Here is a 20,640-nt window from a genome sequence, read left to right as displayed (position 1 = left end):
CCTACTTTGGGTGGCTCTTGTAGCAAGCCGGGGGTGTTAAGGAGCCTTCTGAGCCAGGCTGTGTGTGTCCATAGACACACTTAGTGCCTTAAGCCACGCCCTCGCTCACTCCTTACAGGGGTTTGGCAGCAGAAGGCTATGGCTCACGGTGCTCTCAGTGTCTCCTATGAAAGCAGAAAGTGAGAGGAACAGTGCTGCTGCCGGAGACCGAGCTGAAAAGGGCGATATGGAGCTAGGACAGAGATAGAGCATTTTTTACCTTGGTGCAGAGAATGTATTATGGTACACAGGAGTTTAAACTTTTGTACTACTTTAAGGCTAACGCCACCTTTTGGACTATGTTACACATAACATGCAACATGGTCCAAATCTGGTTTTGACAGGTACCCGCTCCCACTGCTGCGACAAACTCAACCGGAAGTCCGGTCCCCCCTTCTCCTTCCCTCGCAGCCGCTTCATCTACAAAGACCAGCACTCTTCACACATGAGCAGTAGGGAACCGGCTGTAAAGCCACAATTATTTTCTGCCAGCTTCCCGCAGCGCAGTTGGCGGCGGCAGCAGCACCCAAAAGTCGATTGAAATAATAGGCTCGGGTGAGAACACCGCTGGATTCGTGGACAGGTAAGCAGCGTTAAGTTTGGCAGCAAATTTCTATTTTGTTTTAGTCTTAGTCTTTTGACTAAAAATGCCATTTTAGTTTTAGCCCCATTTTAGTCTTCTGCAAATGTTTTAGTTGTATTTAGTCAACTAAAATCTAAAGTAAATTTTAGTCAACTAAAATCATTTTAGTGGCTAAAATCTAATGGGTGTCGTTGCAATGCATTAAGTATTTCTCTATCATTTCCAAACTCATTCTATACTGCTGGAGTGAAAAATCGAATGTGTTATTTATGGTATTGAGGTTTGTACATGCACTACAGACCAGTGTTTATATTGACGGCAAATTCCACTTTAGTTTTAGTCATACTCTTGACTAAAATTCCCTTTTAGTGTCAGTCATATTTTAGTCAACATTTGTTTAAGTCGTATTTTGGTCGACTAAAATAGTATTCATTTAGTGTACGAAAATATTTTGGTTGACAAAATTAACACTGCAGGTAAGTGCCCGAATATTAAAAGTCAGCAGCTACAGTATTTATAGCTGCTGACTTATTTCTTTCAGAAGGAGCCTGGATCTCCGCTTTAACTACAGGGCTCCGTTATATAAAATGGTTATGTTACATATGGATGAAATGGAAAACTAAGGCTACTTTCACACTGGGGCAGCAGGTTCGTTAGCAGTAAAGTGGCGGTTTACTGTTGTTTAAGTTGCGCTTTTTGGCTGCTAGCGGGGAGCTTTTAACCCCCAAGGTGTTAAGAAGGGGTTAAAAGCCCGTGTTGCGACGTTTCCAAAGGGCTTCGGCAGCGCTTCCCATTCATTCCAATACTGTATACAGCGCTCCCACACTGCCCCAAAGATGCTGCTTGCAGGACTTTTTTCCCCGTCCTGCAAGTGCAGCGCCCCGGAGTGAAAGCGTTCAGACTTTCACACTGGGGAGGCATGACAGGCGCTTTTCAGGCGTTATTTTTAGCGCGAAAACACCTGAAAATTGCCTTAGTGTGAAAGGGGTCTTATGGCCTATACACATGATCCGAATATCGTACGACAGACTTACCAACTTTTTTGTTTAATAGTCGCAAGTAGAAATTGAATAGGTACCGGTAAACAAAGTCACGAAAATTCTTGTACCACAAAAAAAAAAAAAATTGGAAGTGATGTCATGTGTTGTAATGTATTTGTATTTTCGGACGACAACTATACCGACTAAACGAAAATCATACGATCTGGTATCATATGAGGAAATGCACTTTCATGCATGTTGTCTGATTGGATAATAACGGATGAACTGTCGTGATCGGCTCTCGAAAGTAGTGTACACATGATCCGAAAATCGTACGATGCTTCCTCGTATGACAGTTTTCGTACGATTTTCGGATCGTGTGTGCGGGCCATTATGCATGACATAAAGGTAAACCTTCTATTTTGCTTACTAAGCATTATATCTGATGCACTAAAAAGCAGACAGACATTCTCACAACAGGCAGGGTTGCATTTAATTAGTCCCCCCAACCCAATAGTCCCCAAACCCAATAGTTAAAGCGGGATTCCACCCTAAAGTGGAACCTCCGCTGATTGAAACCCCCCCCCCCCCCCTCCGGTGTCACAATTGACACCTTTCAGGGGGGAGGGGGGTGGAGATACCTGTCAAAGACAGGTATTTTCACCCACTTCCGGGCATAGACTCCCACGGGAGTCTACGCCATTTCCTGCCCTGCCGCGCTGTCTGCTGGGACACACACGGGTCCCAGTGACAGCGCAGAGATTTCCTATTGCGCGGCGCGGCTCGCGCATGCGCAGTAGGGAACCCGGAAAGTGAAGCCGATTTGCTTCACTTCCTGATTCCCTCACCTAGAATGGCGGCGGCAGCAGCCGAGGCCCGAGCGTTCGATCGGCCTTGGCTGCCGGCATCGCTGGAACCCGGGACAGGTGAGTGTCCATTTATTAAAAGTCAGCAGCTGTAGTATTTATAGCTTCTGGCTTTTAATATTTTTTTTTTGGCGGAATCCCTCTTTAAGTTATCAGTAGATACAAGTGTGAAAATACATTCAGTGACTTTATATACATCTCTGGGGTTTAGGGGGTTAAACCTCCCATAGGAGAAAATGACTTTCCTCCTTTCTGCCACTTGGAGCTACTGCTGCGTTTGCGATAATATAAAATAAGAAATTCTTCAAAAATGAAAACAATGAGCCCTGTGGTGGGTATTCTACTCCAAATGAAGAGAATTTTATTTTCTATTTTCCAGATCTACAAAGCTTATAATGTGCAAAATGGAACCTAGAAAACAAGCAAACTGCAGAGAATAATGCACAAGTGAGCGCACACGAGAACATTATTAAGATAACAATGTGCAGCCTAAGGCAACAAGAACAATGCAACCATATGACACACAGGAGCCCGGAGCTGCTGCCAGCAATTTGAAATCTCCAATGTGGATGAGTTTGCCAAGAGGAAAGTAGCTTAAAATACCCAGAGGGCAGAATGATTGCCTTTGGGCCCTGCATACAACCACCGCCTCGCCGCTTTCCAGGGAACCCATCAATTGGGTAAGTTAGGAAACTTGTCTCTCTCTCTTCCGTTACTGTTCTTACCTTTCCCTTTCATACATACATTTTTTTTGGCTGTCTAACCACCTGACCTCCAGAAGATTTACCCCCCTCTTCATGACCAGACCATCTTCTTGTGATACATAACTGTTACTTTAACCGATCATTGCGTGGTCGTGTGACACTGTACCCAAATAAAATGTATGCCATATTTTCCCCATAAATAGAGCTTTCGTTTGGTGGTATTTTATCACCTCTGCAATTTTTTTTTTTGGGCTATTAAAAAAAAAAAAGAAACCGGACAATTTTGGAAAACAAAACCAATAATTTTTACTTTCTACTATAATACATATCCAATAAAAAAAAAAAAAATTTAGGCCAATATGTATTCTGCTACATACTTTTGGTAAAAAAAAAATCCCAAGCGTATACTGATTGGTTTGCGCAAAAGTTATAGAATCTACAAACTATGGGAGATATAGATTTATATATAAAACTAGATATCCATCTCCATATATTATAGATATACATCTATCTATATAGAGATATATACACACACACACACACACATCTATATAGATGTATCTCTCTCTCACTCTATATATATATATATATATATATATTTATTTTTTTAGTAATAATCGCAGCCATCAGCGACTTGTAGTGGTACTGCGATATTGCGGCAGACAAATCAGACACTAACTGGCACTTTTTGGGGACCAGTGTTAAAAAATATGAACTGTCACTGTACAGTGGCTGGAACGGGGTTAGCATCAGGGGCAATCAAGAAACACAGGATCAACACCTTTCCTACTGGCAGAATGACAATCTGCCTTATTTACATAGCTAGATCTCCGTTCTGAGGGTTTACTGTACAATCTGCGGGTACTGGTGGGCATTGAGTCTGTGGTACCCACCGCTGGGCTCCCACTGTGCCTGACCACAGCGGGATTGGGCCATTGGCGTGCCTAAAACCGTGTACTAGATACGTGATCTGGCACAGACGGCCGCCTGCCACAGTAAATCATTGGTGGGCGGTCAGGAAGTGGATAACAGAGCTGCTTGATGCCGATGCCTGGAGGAAATTGGATTGTGCCACACCTAGATGTCCAATTGCTGATACAGGTAGGCAAGCAAAATAATCCCTGCCAAAATTGGTACCAAAGAAACGTAAGGTGGTAATAAAGAGTAAATCTCCCGTTGGGTATCACCCATCCCTCCTACTCTTGGGGACTAGATTTGTGAAACGTAACACCTCTCAGAAATGTGAAAAGATATGCAGAAAATGGATGCATACATCACATCCTAATTTTAATTGAAATCTGTCATTGAGATTGGATATATTTTTAGTGGAGGGGGAAGGCCTGTCAAAGAAAAGAAACTAAAGGAAAAGCTTCCTTATATACTATTTGCTCCAGAGTATTTCTGTATTGTGTATTGTGTATTGTTCACACAGGAGCAGTGCATGCGACTCAGACAGGAATCAAACTGCATTCCTATTCAAATGGCATGAGATTCTTTGCTTTTCTTTCATGATCAGCAGATGACTGGTGCAATCTCAGGCTCCTGCAGACTGTCAGGGTAGCTGTCTGCCTGTACCTCATATAAGCAAAGTGTTACTGAATGGCAGGAAGAATCAATGAACTACAAGGTCACTCACCAGCACCCTCTCAGTTCATTGAGAACTACAAGCTGTCTGCCGTGGAGGAAGATGTAGTTCATTAATTCACAGAACTGGCCATGCTTTTTAAACTCTGACAGCGGATGCAGGAAGAAGATCCCCCAACCACTGTCACAGGGAGAAGGATCAGGGGGGAGAGGAGGCAGGAGCTGCAACACATTACATATTCCACCCTAAATACAGGTGGAACATGCACCATTTTGCAATAGTGAACTTATTCTTTAACTCTGCACTTGTATAAAACACACAGATTGATAGGATATACTATAGGACTACTCACCAGTGTCAGCAGGCAGCAAGGAGATGATTTGGCTAATGCTTTCTATATTCAAGCCAGGCAGGTAAGCAGCAATGATTGAGCCAAGTAGTTCTCGTCTGAAAAAGAAAAAACATTGTTTTGTTAGTTAAAAGGCAAATCACCCTTTCTATTGTTGCAATAAGTTTTATGAAACACATCAGAAGGACAGTTAGGCATGCGGCTCACAGCAGGGATCCGGTGCATCCCCATTTACAATTTCAGGTCCGATTTCAACCAAAATTGGGCTGAATTATGACCTGAAACAGATCAAAAGACGCACCGGAGCCGCAGCAGAGACATGTGAACCAGCTCCATAGAGAGTCAGTCACATTCTCCTACCATGCGAATAGGATGTGGATAAAACCACATCCAATTCGCATAGGTGTGAACCCAGCCTTAAGCTGGACATACACTGTTATTTTTATTTTTTTCAGTTGGCTGAACTAAAACGAGCCAGCTGATTGGCTGCAGGTGCTGATCGAGGAGCATTTTCCAACATTCCCCTTCAACATAAATTGATCAAATAATGAACTTCTGTTGAGTGGGGATGGCCACACACTGATAGAAAGTTTGCCTGGTCCTACTAAACCGACACATTTTGATCAGTGTACAGCCAGCTTAAGGCTCCTTTCACACTTGTGCGACTTGGGACTGCAAAGTCGTATGACAAGTCATTTCCTGTGATTTCCACTGATAACCATTCATATATGTGCGACTTCAAAGTAGTCCCTGTGCTAATTTGGTCTGACTTTCATGCCAGTTGAGGTCCATAGAACGCAAGTTTACACCGGCATTCCCTGAAATTGCTGCGGCAAAAAAAATAATCGCACGACCTTTAGGTTGTGGCAGTGTGTTTGGTGTCTTAGGTGGACTTTGGTCTGTTTTCAGCCAATTCAACATCACTGAAGTCGGAAAATAAAGTCGGATCCTCATCCTAACAATCTGACTCGTGGCATCCAACATGGTGATTATAGCAGCAGGAAAAGGAATTTATATCACACTGGGATTGTTTTGATTGGTCAAAGGACAAAGCACAGTATCTCAAAGTTGGAGCAAAATCGTATGTGGGTTATTCAAGCTGGATGGAAGGATGAAGTAGGACCGATTCCGAAGGGCAAAGTGGGATGACAGTCATACAACAGTCCTGTCGTAAAGGGAAGCAGAGAATGCTAAAAAGTTTTAGAGCCCCGCAGGTGCAGTTGCTGATTGATAATTATAAAACCACTCCCACACAGATTAATGCCGGCCATACACGGTTCGAATTTCGAAAGAATTTTCTTTCTAAAATCGTATCTAAGAATTTTCGTATGAATTTCGCACCATTAGTGGGCTGCAGCAACAGCCGATTTTCGTGCGGAAATAAAATTTGAGGAATTGGACATGTTGGAAATTTTTAGAAAAACGAACGATTTTCTAATCAATGATGGGAGAATCGTGCGAGAAACGTAATAAGAAAAGAAAATGTACGGAGATAAAAGAAAATTTACGGAGAGAAAAGAAGATTCCCAGCTAAGAAAATTCTTTTCTGTAGCAACACGAGGTGAAATTGAAGGCTTGGTCAGCCAAATTTCGAAAATCAATGGTGGCATCATTGGATCACAAAAAAAAACGAATTTTCTGATTTTGAAAAGAAAATTTGTTCGAAATTCGACCGTGTATTGCCTGCATTACTGTGCACATGGACACAAACAGCTAATTCTTCAGAAAAACAAAAAAGGTAAGAATCAGCGACAAAGTTTGTTAAATCCTTGCAATGTACATAGATCCCCCGGGGGGGGGGGGGGTTCTTAACAAATGTGGAGTTACTCTTTAAGCAGATGAAAAATCCTGTTTAGTTTCAGCCTTTGTGCTGTCTGCAATGATCAACAATACAATGTGTATAATATACTGCATCAGAAACTTGCTGGATTCAAGGCCTTCAGAGGCAGCTGCCATAATTGATCATTTTGTTTTCTCTCTTTCACTGTGTTAATATAAAATCACTGGAGAAATAGGATTACTAATTTCCAGACACGGATTTTACAGCTATCCTTAAAGCTGAACTTCAGGCACAAAAACTTTTCTTGAAATATATTCCTCCAAAGTCATAGGATTTGCCTTCACAAACCCAGATATTTACCTTTTAAAGGGTAGCAGTGACATCACTGTGCTGTAGCTAGCCTGTGCAGAGAGCAGAGCTGTGGGAGGGGCCCAGCAGGCCCCACCCACTACAGGCTGTCTGCAGAAAACGATAGGAGGGGGGCGGAGACAAGACCAGTCACCCTGCACAAGGAGAGAGAGCAGCAGTGGCCGGTCTTTATTACAGGAAGCTCCTACACAGAGGAAAAGTCTCATTACTGTACAGATCTGGAAGAAATACACAACTCAAACACGATTTTCTTTTCCTGGAGCTTAGCGTTCGGAAAACAGTTTTCACAATTAGATCCATGAGGATTAAATAAAAATCTTTTTACTATGGAACACATTTCTATATTAAAAAAAAAAAAAAAGTTCTCAAGATTGTATACATAGGGTTTAAAACCCAGCAGAGCTGCACTGATCGCTGTAATCACCACATTGCAGGGCTGGACATTTTGCTTTTACATTCTATGAATGTCTTGAATGCTGATATTTTCAGGCTTAACACATTGCTAGTAGTAGGTTATGAGAAGGGACAATCTCAATGCAATATTACAATGTCCTCCAACAGTAATGAAAGCATTTGGAAGTCTGGGCACTGCTACAGATCATAATGTTGTCTAATGTTACAGTGCTAATCTCTCCTATTAACACTATTACATGTGTTCAACACAAGTGACCAAACATTCAGAAGGATAGTCCTAAATTCACAGCCACGAAGCCATGAGAGTTTGCCGCTAATTAACCCAATTAGACAGAGGAGAGGAGTTAGGCGGGCAGTACGTGGTTGATGAAATGTACACTGGCACTTTGCCCTTGTTAAAGGGGATGTAAACCCTCGTGTTTTTTCACCTTAATGCATCCAATCCATTAAGGTGAAAAAGCTTCTGTTAGTCACCAGACTCCCAGTCCCCCCAATTTACTTACCTGAGCCCTGAAAATTCCACACGCTGTCCCTCTGCCCGGGGTTCTTGGCCCTTGATTGGATAGAGTGACAGAAGCGCAGCCATTGGCTCCCGCTGCCGTCAATCAAATCCAAAGACACGGGCGCCGGGGGGGGGGGGGGGGCAGGGCCACGTCGTTTCTAGGCAGTTGCGTTTAAAAGCATTTTTTAGAAAGCAAAAAAATGCATTGAGGACGGATGTTCAGAGGCTTTTGAAATGCGTGTAACAGCTTGTAAATGCAGTAACTTGCATTTAGCCGCGTTTTGTTTACAGACGTTTTTACCGCTTCCCGACCGCCTCACACAGACTGCAGCAGAAGGGCATGTACAGGCAGATTAACACACCTGTACATAGCCCTTTAAGAGGCGGCTTGCACGCGCCCGCCGGGAGCTCAGTGACCGTGATCGCGGGGTCACCCCCGATCGTCTCACAGTGAGGAAGACGGGGAGATGCTCATGTAAACAAGCATCTCCCCATTCTGCCTAGTGACACTGATCAGCTCTACCTGTAGTCGGGAGGGCCGATCAGTGACGTGTCACACACACAGCCGCCCCCCAACAGTTAGAATCACTCCCTAGGACCCACTTAACCCCTACAGCGCCACCTAGCTGTTAACCCCCTCACTGCCAGTGACATTTTTACCATAATCAATGCATTTTTTTTAGCATTGATCGCTGTATTAATGGCAATGGCCCCAAAAATGTGTCAAAATTGTCCAATGTGTCCGCCATAATGTAGCAGTCACGATAAGAATCGCTGATCGCCACCATTCCTAGTTAAAAAAAAAAAAAAAAAACACATCAATAAAAATGCCATAAAACTATCCCCTATTTTGTAGACGCTATAACTTTGTGCCAGCCAATCAAAGTCGCACGACCGTGCAATTGTCAGTTAAAGTGACGCAGTGCCGAATCGCAAAAAAAAAGTGCTCTGGTCAGGAAGGGGGTAAATTCTTCCGGGGCTGAAGTGGTTAATGGAGATACATTTTTGACTATTTGGGAAAAAAAAATACTTCTGAAATGCAAAAAGTGATGTTTTTAAACATCGGCCAAGTTATATCGTTCAGGAGAAGTTATGAAATATCCCGTGTACATTAAGCCTTAGACGCACAAAACTTGAGAAGAATCCGTCACGTAGATATACGTAAATGATATAGATGATTATGCTAATAAGATTTACAAGTGGAATATGCAGACATATATACAGCATACATGCACATTTTACATACACACACTATGTATTGCACTGTTGATTTGCCTGTCAAAGTATTTCCATTGCACCATCACAGCCCTGTACGTCAAACAGGATATCCAAACAGCTTAGAAATAGTTTGTGATCTGATCAAACAGAAACCAAACTGTAAAGTGCAGTTTCTGGCAACAAAAAAAAAAAAAAAGATAGGCGTGTGACGAGTAAACACCGAGGACACTGCTAACCTTTCATATATAAAGTTCTGTAAGATGATCTGGCTGTTTTGCCATTCCTAAATTAATTTTCCTTAACAAGTGATGGAAACGGCATGGGAAAAAAAAATTCGGTTTGTTATGGCTGACAAGAGATTTGCTTTCACACACATAAAAAGCTCATTCACACTGGCCAGCAAGGTAAAAAGCAGTGTGTGGGCACAGGCCAGGGAGAGGCGTGCCAAGGGGCGGTGTGATGCATGTTTAAGCGCATCATACTGTGCACTTTTTTATTTTTTGTTCTAACTTTAATGAAATGTCATGGGGACGGGGGGGCGCAAAGTGGGGCGGGGGGGGGGCGCAAAGTGGGGCGGGGGGGGGCTCAAAGTGGGGCGGGGGGCGCAAAGTGGGGCGGGGGGGCGCAAAGTGGGGCGGGGGGCAGGGGGCGCAAAGTGGGGCGGGGGGCAGGGGGCGCAAAGTGGGGCGGGGGGGGGCGCAAAGTGGGGCGGGGCGCGCAAAGTGGGGCGGGGGGCGCAAAGTGGGGCGGGGGGCGCAAAGTGTGGCGGGGGGGGACACAAAGTGAGGCAGGGGAAGCCGTCCCCGCTGGGAGAAGACAATTGCTCAGCATCAGGGATTCTGCCATCAGCACTGTCCGTTTATGAGGAAATCATGCAAATTTCTTTCCTGCAACCTCCGATGCATCACCTATGGGCTGCCATTGTTTAGACTTGCAGTTGGGGTAGGAGTGCAACCTATCGCCTCTTCACTGCCTTCCAAACGTGTCTAAAAAGTAATTCCCCACAGATTGCTTTTCAGAGACACAGCAAAATTTGAGTTTGTTCACATCACATGCGATAGGGCTGCATGGGCACAGAAAAATGCCTCGTTTTCTACTACAGGTCACACTAATGTACTGCAAATGAGGCAATCTGCATTTTTTTACAGTGCATCACATCAGGGCAAAAGAAAGCATTCAGAAAAAGAATGACACTAAAGAGGTCTTTCATTATCACTTAAAGCATTTTTACCCCAACATTTCATAATCCTGATATGTGCCTGCTGTACCATGTATTTGTATGAGAAAGTATCCAGTTCTCTTTTTATTACATTTGTTTGAAATCCCTGGGGTTCCTGCCACTCCCTGTTTTCCATTTAAAAACTGACCACACTAAGCAGGGAATCTAAGTCAATTCTCTAGCTTTGCTCTGAACCCAGCCTGCTCTCCTCCAATGAGCAGACTTGTCCTGACATCACCCCCGCTGCACAGCAATTCACTGGGAAGATCAGTACTGCTTCTCCTCCCCCAGCTCTTATGCAGCCGAGAACAGAGGGAATGTGATCAGAAAAGGTATTCATCATGTATTTTATCGCTATACAAAAATGTTTTGCCTTTCATTTCTATTTTAAATTAAATGGGTTGTTTTACAAGGTGATCATTTACAATCACTTTAAAGTGATTGTAAAGTCTTGTTAAAAAAAAACAAAAAAACACAAACATGTTATACTTACCTGCTCTGTTGCAATTGGTTTTGAACAAAGCAGCCCAGATCCTCTTCTTCTCGGGTGTCTCTTCACTGCTCCTGGACCCTCCCCTCCTGTTAAGTGCCCCCATAGTAAGCATCTTGCTATGGGGGTACCCGAGCCAAGTCACAGCTCCGTGTGTCCATTCAGACACGGAGCCCCAACCCGGCCCACCCCCTCTCTCCCCCGACTGGCTGACTTTCATTGACAGTTGCGGGAGCCAATAGCGCCGCTGCTGTGTCTCAGCCAATCAGGGGGAGAGTCCTGGATGGCTAAGACACTCGTGGACATCGCTAGAGAGAGATGGGGCTCAGGTAAGGGTGGCTGCTACACACAGAAGGCTTTTTATCTTAATGCATAGAATGCATTAAGATAAAAAAACCTTCTGCCTTTACAACTCCTTTAAGCCCTGTACACACGGGCCAAATATTGGCTGAAATCAGCCATTACAGTAGAAACCGGCCAACTTTTGGACCATTTGTACAGCTGCTTGTCCGACAAATGCTGGCCTCACAGCTGGCTTCTGTTAAACGAGCATGCTGGAAAACCAGCATCTGATCAACATCTGATCACCCCTCACAGCCAATGGCTACAATCACTGACTGGTGTGTTCTGGTGGCGGGATGGTCCCCTGTCAGAACACAATAGCACAGTGGGAGAGATCGCTTTATTATCATGGCATAGTTAGTATAGTGACCTCATCGGGCTGAATGAAAAAAAAAAACTTAACGTGTGCTTTACAAAGTAAAAACTGGACTCTAAAGGGGGGTATATACTAGGAGAAAAATCAGAAGAAATATTACATACGAGGCACGATTGCTCAATTTTCATACAGTGTGTGCGCAACTTTCAACAACCGATTTGCAAAACGAACATTTCTGAACAGACAAACTCCAAAAATGTTCTTGCACGAGAACAAAAAATTTTCTTTTGTGTAGCGTTTTTGGACAATTTTTGTACAAGAAAAATCTGATATGAAAGACTGCGGATTTAAAAAAAATAAAAATAAAAATTAAGTCTTTGTCTTATGAGAATTTCCATACATTAGCTCCTTCCTCAAATTAACATTTCTGAAGAGACCAACTCCAAAAGTTTTCTCCTACGTGAAAAGAATGAACGATTTTCGTTTAATGTGTACCGTTCACATATGAGAATAATCAAATACGAAAGACTGCGTAAGTTAAGATTATAAAAAAAAGCCTTTGTTGTACAAGAATTTCCATACATTTCCTTCTTTGCTTCGGACTTGCTGTGGAACATCAAGGAAAACCAGACAATGGTCTACCAGCCTTTAACCTTTAATGTCCAATCTTCAGCCCCTTGGGGACGGTTGTGCAACCTTTGGACTCCAGGAGTCTATATTGGGAGTCGTAGTCTCAAGCAACATGTTCCCAGTGTTTGTGTTCTGCAGCACGTCTCCAGTCTCCAGTCACTCTGGTAGCATATCCATAGCCTCGGACCACGTCCAAAAGGTATTCCAGTCTGAAAGTCTTCTGTAGCATAACATACTAAATAATATGTGGTCCCATGATGATGCCAGGGGGGCACAGCTGAGACCTCTAGATCTAGTGAGTGGATCACCAGGATGAGACTCATAGATCTAGTGAGTGGATCACCACTGATCTAAATGCCTTACAAAAATTCACAGGACTAAACCTATGAGACAAAATCCACTTTTTATCATAGTACCCAATCCCCAAATCTCCTGATCCCCACCACTTTATACCAGCACCGTAGGTTCACCTCACAACAGGTGCGGACATCTTCCCGGCGTTCCCCCTTCCTGTATACTGACACCTAGCTCCACCCTTCTGCAGCTGGCTCCGAGCCCACACAGCCAGCTGCTCCCTTTAAATGAAAGGGAAGTTTTATAACTGGTTGTAATGAGGGAGCGGGGGATGTGTAATCCTAGACTTTGCTCCTATGAGGGATTCTGGATGGAACACTAACTCTTTCAGAGCCAGCTGTGCATAAAGCAATTGAACTCTGCACCAGGGTGGGGAGTCACGTCTGACATCCCTATACCTCCGTCTTCAGACTAACCAATCTATTTTATGGCTTCAATTTGGAAAGAGTACATAATTGAGAGCTGGCTAGACATTTACTCAGATAAACTCTCATTGAATAGCTGTTATCAGATATTTACAGGAAATGAAGGAGGGATCAGAAGGAAATGGTCAGCTAAATGAAGGACACCTCACCTAACGAGCCATCAACCGGACTTCAAAGCTACACTTATTGTTTAAAAATAAAAGCAGTGCCTTAAATAGCTAGATACAGTCAGGAACTTCGCTTTCTACTCCAGCAACAGTAGAGCAACGAATGATATACAGTGATCTACAATGGTATGGGTGCCGGTAACTCTAATATTCATTAAAAAAGTATCCTGTGTAAGTAATGTAAGTGTAAGTAATGTAAGAGCGCCATGCATGCCCAACAGCCCCATCTCAAACAACAGTAAGGCATCAGCCTCAGCTCCTCCCTAACCACATCTTGCTGATGCATTTCTCCCCATAGGACAGAACCAGGAGTGGGGTGAAACGCAACAGCCATGACGTTAACACCATTACAACTATCTGCATTGGCAGCTTTTAGTGCTGCATACGAACCACATCTGCGTCAGTTAAAGAAATTGTAAAGGCTCTTTTTAAATAACACTTACCTTCTCTGTACAGTGGTTTTGCATAGAGCAGCCTGGATCCTCCTCTTCGCTGCTCCTGGCCCCTCCCTCCTATCGAGTGCCCCCACAGTCAGTTTCCTATGGGGGCACCCGGCCCAAGTCACAGCTCCCTGTGTCCATTCAGATACGGAACCTGATCCGGCCCCGCCCCCTCACTCCTCTGACAGCTGCAGGAGCCAATGGCGCTGCTGCTGTGTCTCAGCCAATCAGGAGTGTCCCGCATAGCGTAGACACTCGTGGACATCACTGGAGAGAGATGGGGCTCGGTTAAGTATTAGGGTGGCTGCTGCACACAGAAGGTTTTTTGCATAGAATGCATTAAGATGAAAAACCCAGCTGCCTTCTTTAACAGTTGGTCTGACAGGTCCCCTTTAATTATACAGAAGGGCCCAACAACACATGCATCATTCATTGAAACAGACTAATGCTGGCCATACACTATACGAAAAATCGGCCGAAATTCGGTCATTTACTCGTTCATCGGACAGTTAATGGGCACAAATGCTATAATTGGGATGTTTTTGAGCCCAAAAAAACGAAGGACGAGTTTGGAAATTTTCAGCCGAATGATCGATAAATTGAAAGGTTAATGTTCTTCCTGTCCGAACTGTCTGCATTAGGTATATGTAAAAAAACAACAAAAAATTATTGAACGATTTATCGGTCATTACATGATGGCACCATCGTTTGCGCTCACGGCCGAATGTTCGTTTTTTTTTTTAAATGGGTGCGGCCAATTAATTCATATAGTGTATGGCCAGCATAAGTCTTATTTCCCGCTCTTCTGTCAATGGAACCCACGCCTGATTTTTCCAGAACTTTTTGTGTGTTTAATATCATCTTACAAAAAGCAAATGGAGTCTCCGCAAGAGCCTTGGAAGTTTGGTTTCTTTGTTGCACGGCTCATTTAGCTCGCATTCATCCTGTCAAACAAGAAGCCCCCATGCTGTTTCCTATTTATTCTGAATGTCAGTTTTCTCGCTATCGTCTGGGCTGTACATCGTATGCTACATATTTTGGCCTATAAAGAACAAGCAAATGTTTTCTGACATGAGCCAGAATCCTAGTTTTATTTCATTTCTAGGAAATCTGAGCGCTGGATTCTAGCTGCCAATATCCAGTCTCTTCATGGCCTCTCACACCTTCATGTTTCCAAAGGCATTCGTCAACTGATTTTTTTTTCAGTGATTTTACAACAACTTTTTTTGTAAATTTTACTTGCATATTTGAAAATTATTTTACCCTTAAGGCTGCATTCACACCTGAGCGTAGCTTTTCAAGTGTTTTTTGCGGCGTTTTTTACCGCGTTTTATCGCGAATTTGTGCAGGGCAAAAGGTCACCAATGTTAAAAGAAGAAAAACGCCCAAATCAGCCCGATTCGCGCGACAAAAAAGGGTCCGGAACTTGTTTGAGCTTCAGGCGTAGGGCTTCAGGCGACTTGGAGTGGAGATGTGAACCATCTCCATTGAGAATAACAGATTTTTTCCCCTCCAGCGTTTTGTAGCTTCAGGCGTCAAGCTACAAAACGCTCAGGTGTGAATGGGGTCTTATATGTGCAGTGCATTTGCAAAGTATTCACAGCGCTTCACTTTTTCCACATCATGTTAAAGCCTTATACCAAAATGGATTCAATTCATTATTTTCCTTGAAATTCTACAAACAATACCCCATAATCACAATGTAAAAGAAGTTTGTTTGAAATCTTTGCTAATATAATTAAAAATAAACAAAAATCCCATGTATATAAGTATTCACAGCCTTTGCCAAGACACTAAAAATTCAGCTCAGGTGCCTCCTGTTTCCACTGATCATCCTTGAGATGTTTCTACAACATGGAGTCCACCTGTAGTAAATTCAGTTGATTGGACATGATTTGGAAAGGCACACACCTGTCTATATAAGGTCCCACAGTTAACAGTGCACGTTAGAGGACAAACCAAGCCATGAAGTCCATGGAATTGTCTGTAGACCTCTGAGAAGATAGCAGCATCGAGGCACAAATCCAGGGAAGGCTAAAGAAAAATGTCCGTAGCATTGAAGGTCCCAATGAGCACAGTGGCCTCCATCATCCATAAATGGAAGAAGTTGGAACCACCAGGACTCTTCCTAGAACGGGCTGCCCAGCAAAACTGAGCGATCGGGGGAGAAGGGCCTTAGTCAGGGAGGTGACCAAAAACCTGATGGTCATGCTGACAGAGCTCTAGTGTTACTCTATGGAGAGAGGAGAACCTTCCAGAAGAACAACCATCTCTGCAGCGCTCCACCAATAAGGCCTGTATAGTAGAGTGGCCAGACGGAAGACACTCCTCAGTAAAAGACACATGGCGGCCCACCTGGAGTTTGCTAAAAGGCATCTGAAGGACCATGAGAAACAAAATTCTATGGTCGGATGAAAGATTGAACTCTTTGGCCTAAATGACAAGTTTCGTGTCTGGAGGAAATCAGGCACCACTCATCACCTGGCCAATACCATCCCTACAGTGCAGCATGGTGTGGGGATGTTTTTCAGCGGCAGGAACTCGGACACTAGTCAGTATCAAAAGAAAGATGAATGCAGCAATGTACAGGGACATCCTTGATGAAAACCTGCTCTGGACCTCAGACTGGGCGAAGGTTCATATTCCAACATAACAGGGACCCTAAGTACACAGCCAAGATCACCAAGGAGTGGCTACAGGACAACTCTGTCAATGTCCTTGAATGGCCCAGACTCAAACCCATTTGAACATCTCTAGAGAGATCTGAAAATGTCTGTGCACCAATGCTCCCCATCCAACCTGATGGAGCTTGAGAGGTCCTGCAAAGAAGAATGGGAGAAACTGCCCAAAAATAGGAGTGTCAAGCTTGTAGCATCATACTCAAAACGACTTGAGGCTGTAATTGGTGCCAAAGGGGCTTTAACAAAGTATTGAGCAAAGGCTGTGAATACTTACGTACATGTGATATTTTTATTTAATACATTTGCAAAGATTCCAAACAAACTTCTTACACATTGACATTATAGGGCAGTGATGGCGAACCTTGGCACGCCAGACGTTTTGGAACTACATTTCCCATAATGCTCAACTATACTGCAGAGTGCATGAGCATCATGGAAAATGTGACTTCAACACATCTGGGGTGCCAAGGTTCACCATCACTGTTATGGGGTATTGTTTGTAGAATTTTGATGAAAATAATGAATTTATTCCATTTTGGAATAAGGCTGTAACATAACAGAATGTGGAAAAAGTGAAACGCTGTAAATACTTTCCGGATGCACTGTATCTGTCTGAATGAAAACTGACAACTCTCAGGTCTTGAATGACAATCTATTTGTATATTGTGGGAGAGAAAAGCATACAGCTCATGGTTTCTTTTTTCCTCCAAAAACACAACCCCTTGGAACCCTGTACTGGGCCTCCATATTGCACATTGGGAGTCATTACTGTAATATTTAGCTGCAAGTAACCTGATCATCTGTATATAAGGGAATCTGATTAGCTTCCTGCTTAAAATAAACGTGTAGCCAGACCAAACTTTTCAATCTGCTCTTTACATTAAGTAGAAAGCTCATCCAGGTGTCTGAAGAGCACTTCCCATCTACTGCAGAGCTCTCCTAGTTAGTTCTCTGAAAAGGCCCGTACACACGATCAGACTTTTTGACAACAAACTTTTTCGGTTTTCATCTGACTTTTGTTGGCTTTGCGAACGGACAAACTTTTTGACAACATAAGTTCGATGGAGCAAAGTCTGATCGTGTTTACACAAAACTATCGGACTTTTGTACAAAGTACAAACACGCATGCTCAGAACCAATGCAACAGATCAGACAACAATACAGAAGTTGACCAAAGGGTGGCGCTGAAGTAAATGAACGTCGTCTTTTGAAGTGCTGTCAGTATGTTGAAATGTCACTATGTCCGCGTTTGTTGCCTAAAAAGTCCGATCGTGTGTATGCAATACAAATTTACGGCCAACGCCCTTTGTACAAAAGTCCACGGGAAAGTTTGTACAAAGTCCGATCGTGTGTATGAGGCTTAAGTTTCATGTCCGGAAATGGCGTTTACAGAAGATTCTCTCTCCTATATAACAATGCAATGGGTGCCTGAGCCATTTGCACCTGTTTTTTTTAAATCGGCAAGTACCGATACTTTCGGTCAAGTACTCGCCGATACCAAGTACCAATACTTTGGGGTGGGATTTGTGTTCATACAAAATAATGTGCGCAAATCGTACTGCAAAGAATCTCATGCAAATTGAACAAGGATGCAGTCCTATTCCTGCCGAATCGCATGCAGTTTCCCCACCCCTCCTGTGTAAACCCAGGCATGTCATAGCGATATCAGCCTAGGTTCACACAGGAGCGGTACGGGAAAATGTAATTCGGACAGGAATCGCACTGCATCCCTGTTCAATTTTCAGTATTTGCTCCCATACATTTTGTATGGATGCAAATCGCACTGCAAGGTATCAGTTTCAGTATTGGAAGTATTTTTATGAGTATTCGTGAAAAAAATACTTTATGGCGGCAGCGATACTGGTATTGGTGCATCCCCACATTAAAGGCCAACTCTACATTAAAAAAGAAATACACATACTGCTGCAGGAAGAAAAATTTACATTTTATTACACAGGAGCCTGTAAATCACACGCATTCCTGCACCTGCCTGCAGACGCACACAAAACGTCATGCTTCAAACACAATGTTTGTGGTGCCATTAACTCTTAAAAGTGTTACTAAATCCACAACAGTAAAATCAGTCTGTACATGCAGTAAAGCATGCTTGTTATACTCACTGTGGAACCTAAGGAGTTAATCCTCTGCATTGTGTAAAAAGGCTGCTCCTCCCCTTTTACTATCCCCAATCCATTTGCTGACAGATGAGAGCCCTGGGGGCACTCTGCACATGTTCAGTTTTTTCTTTTTTTGGGAGAATGCATGTGATCAGCACAGGGCCAATCAGCACTGTCCAGACAGAGATTCAGGGGTCATCCAGAGGAGAATAATAACTCCTCCAAGCTTGAACCTGTGCTCGGCCAGACACTGATAGAAGTCACAACAACAGAGCCTTGGGGGCACTCTGCACATGCCAAGTTTGGAGTGTATTGCTAGAGAGTGTGTGTGTGTGTGTGTGTGTGTGTGTGTGTGTTGGGGAGGTTCTTGGGAGAGTGCATGTGGTCAGCACAGGGCCAATCAGCACTGTCCAGACAGAGGATCAAGGGTCATGCAGCCTCATAGGACATACAAAAATAAAAGGAGAGCGCACCGGCCCTGTGCATTACCAAAGGTAAAATTTATTTATAAAATACAACAAGAATTATACTCACAAGTGAGCTTTAAAACAAGGCTTATCGATACTCCAGCAATTTGTGAGCAGGGCCTCTAGACGCCTACAACCTGGACCAGATATTTGGAGGAACCAGATGGCATAGCAAACTGCTTACGCGTTACGAGGGAGAACCCTCTTCCTCAGAGCCATTGCTGTTTGTGAGTATAATTCTTGTATTTTATAAATAAATTTTACCTTTGGTAATGCACAATTTCTTTTCTTTTTGTAGGATTCAGTTCTAAGGATACCCATTGTTCTGAGGGGGTTGGCTGCGCCACCTACTCAGTTAACCAGGCTCCCGAGCGTGGGAGATTGTATTGTGTAGCCCGATTGGACAGTCAGAGGAGAATGAAAACTCCTTCTACAAGCTTTAACCAGACACTTCCCTAAAGACGTTAATACGAAACGTATGTCGGAGCGGCACCTGGTCACGTGATCTCCTCCTACTTCCGGGTTCATGGGTTGTATTTTTCGCCGGGTGGAACGCACGCAGACCACGGAGGTGGTGGACGACATTCATGCTGAAATCCACACCAGATGAGTGAGCAACCCCAGTGGCGGGCAGGCACCGATCTATATAAGCGACCATTCTGCTTTACCTTTTTGTTTTTAAACTTTTAATAAACTGTAAACCTTTCATATAGAAGATTCTACCTCTATTGAGATGATCACCTCTCTCTGCCATTTAATTGTGGCTTTGTTTTCCTTTGCATTTGGGATCACTATATTATCACTGTTTCATAATATGTGTTATCATGTATGTTTTACACAGTTTAATTTTTTATATTCACTAGTGTTTTGAGATTTTTCTTAATATCTTTGCGATTTAGCCATTGGTGTACCACTAGTTTTTACTACTAGTAGTAAGCCTCTGGCACCCCCTATCTGAAGGTAAAAAGGTATTTAGCAGTTTATAGTTACCAAAATAATTGCATTTCCGTGTTCTGTATACTGTAGGAGACCAGATATAGTGACTGCAGGCTCCTGGGTTTAGTAACCCTTTAATGGCACTGCCATGCACTGAAAAACGTAGTGCGGTTTCCCCGAAAAGCGCATGGTTCCAAAGCCCAGCTGCAGGGACCCTTTCTTGCAGGAAACAGAAGCCCATTTAAATGAATGGGCTGCTGTGTCCATGCAAAACGCAGCACAAATGTGAACCTTGCCTTCCTAGCAGATCTATAGAACATGCCCTGCACCCACACCCACTCTCAAAATTGGCAAATTTTATAAACGGGTTATACCTTTGCTAGTTCTTCTTTAAAACTTTTTCTGCACTTTTGATTGGGAGAAACTTCTAGCAACAAAAACACCAATAAAAGAAGATATGATGTGCGTTGGCTTGCACGCCGCTCCCCTCATCGATATTATGCAGCAGGAGGAGTGCGTCTCAGTGAACTGTTGTGCACTTTGGAGATTAAAAACACAGATATGAATAATTGATTTCTCTACCCAATCAAAGAGAGTGTTTATCTCCCCCCGGGCCCTGCTTTAATCTACTTGCACTTAATGAAAGGGGCCCTGCATCCCTGATCCG

The 20,640-nt window shown here is 43.4% G+C and overlaps 1 protein-coding gene across 7 annotated transcripts in view; it reads right to left on the bottom strand.

The window, feature by feature from the left end:
• Positions 1-20,640, bottom strand: part of SIPA1L3 (signal induced proliferation associated 1 like 3) — a 277,415-nt gene that overhangs the window by 110,147 nt on the left and 146,628 nt on the right. For all 7 annotated transcript variants that reach the window (XM_077482696.1, XM_077482750.1, XM_077482741.1 and 4 more), the window contains exon 3: positions 5,110-5,204. The gene's annotated coding sequence lies outside the window, so the exon portion shown is untranslated. The remainder of the gene's footprint in view (positions 1-5,109; positions 5,205-20,640) is intronic.

The sequence above is a fragment of the Lithobates pipiens genome, unplaced genomic scaffold, assembly GCF_037356315.1.
Source record: "Lithobates pipiens isolate NorthernLeopardFrog02 unplaced genomic scaffold, aLitPip1_a1.2 Scaffold_1, whole genome shotgun sequence".
Lineage (NCBI taxonomy): Eukaryota > Metazoa > Chordata > Amphibia > Anura > Ranidae > Lithobates > Lithobates pipiens.
Note: the sequence above shows the minus strand (reverse complement) of the source record. Positions and strands in the feature narration are given on the sequence as shown.